The sequence below is a fragment of the Callorhinchus milii genome, unplaced genomic scaffold, assembly GCF_018977255.1.
Source record: "Callorhinchus milii isolate IMCB2004 unplaced genomic scaffold, IMCB_Cmil_1.0 Scaffold2, whole genome shotgun sequence".
NCBI classification, from domain to species: domain Eukaryota; kingdom Metazoa; phylum Chordata; class Chondrichthyes; order Chimaeriformes; family Callorhinchidae; genus Callorhinchus; species Callorhinchus milii.
In genome coordinates this window covers 11,608,721-11,610,184 of record NW_024704743.1, presented here as the reverse complement: position 1 = coordinate 11,610,184, position 1,464 = coordinate 11,608,721, and positions in this window count along the sequence as shown.

Sequence of the window (1,464 nt, the reverse complement as noted above, 5' to 3'; positions counted from 1 at the left end):
CCTCTGGGGGATGGGGAGCCAGTGGAGGCGAGCGAGGGTGGGAGTGATGTGGTCCCGAAGCCTGGTGCGGGACAGTACACGAGCTGCAGAGTTCTGAATGACCTGCAGCTTGTGGAGGGAGGTGGCGGGAAGGCCGGCGAGGAGAGAGTTCCCATAGTCCAGCCTTGAGGTGACAAAGGCGTGAACCAGGGTTTCAGCAGCGTGAGGGGTGAGGTAGTGCCGTAGTCTGGCGATGTTCCGGAGGTGATGGAAGGCGGTGCCAGTTGTGGTGCGGATGTGAGGGAGAAAGGACAGCTCAGGGTCGAACAAAACGCCGAGGTTCCTGACTGGCTTTGAGAGGTGGAGAGTGCAGCCTTGGATGCTGATGGTGTCAGCGCCTGAGGTGCGGAGGCGCTGACGTGAGCCAATCAGGAGGGCCTCGGTTTTTCGCACGTTGAGCTGAAGAAAGTTGTCTCTCGTCCAGGACTCGATGTCGGACAGGCAGGCTGTCAGGACATCGGTGGTCGTGGAGTTGAGAGTAGAGGAGGAAAGGTAGAGTTGGGTGTCATCCGCATACATGTGGAAGTTAACCCCATGTTTGCGGATGATGTCACCAAGGGGGAGCATATAGAGGGTGAAGAGGAGGGGACCGAGGACAGAGCCCTGAGGGACACCACATGAGACAGTACGGGGGGTGGAGGAGAAGCCATTCGTTGAGACGAAGTGAAGACGGTGGGAAAGGTAAGAGCTAAACCATTCAAGGACAGTGCCTTGAAGGTTGAGGTGGGAGGACAAGCGGTGGAGTAGGATAGCGTGGTCGACCGTATCGAATGCTGCCGATAGGTCGAGGAGGACGAGGAGACAGAGGGAGCCCTGGTCACAGATGGTCAGGATATCATTGGTGACCTTGACCAGGGCAGTTTCTGTGCTATGAGCAGCACGGAAACCTGACTGAAGGGGTTCAAAAAGAGAATGGGTGGAAAGGAAAGAGCGCAGTTGGGAGGCGACAACTCTTTCCAAGACCTTGGAGAGAAAGGGGAGGTTGGAGATGGGCCGGTAGCTTGATAGCTGCGACGCATCAAGGGAGGGTTTTTTCAGGGTGGGCGTGATGATGGCAGTTTTTAATGGAATGGGGACAGAGCCAGAGGAGAGGGACAGGTTTATGATGTCAGTGATGTGTGGGGCAAGAAAATGGAGCTGGGAGATAAGGAGTGGAGTGGGGATGGGGTCAAGGGAGCAGGTGGTTGGTTTTAGGGATAGGATGAGTTCAGTGACAGAGGGTGGGGAAACGGGTACGAAGGTGTGTAGGGGAGGATGGGTAGGAGTCGGAGTGTGGGAGGGAAGGGGTGGGTGGTGGGTGGAAGTTGGAGGGGAAGTGACCGCGGAGCGGATTCCCTTGATCTTGGATTCAAGGAAATCCAGCATCTCCTCGCAGTGAAGGTTGGAGGAGATGACCTGCGCGGGGTGGCGGGGGGACGGAGGAGT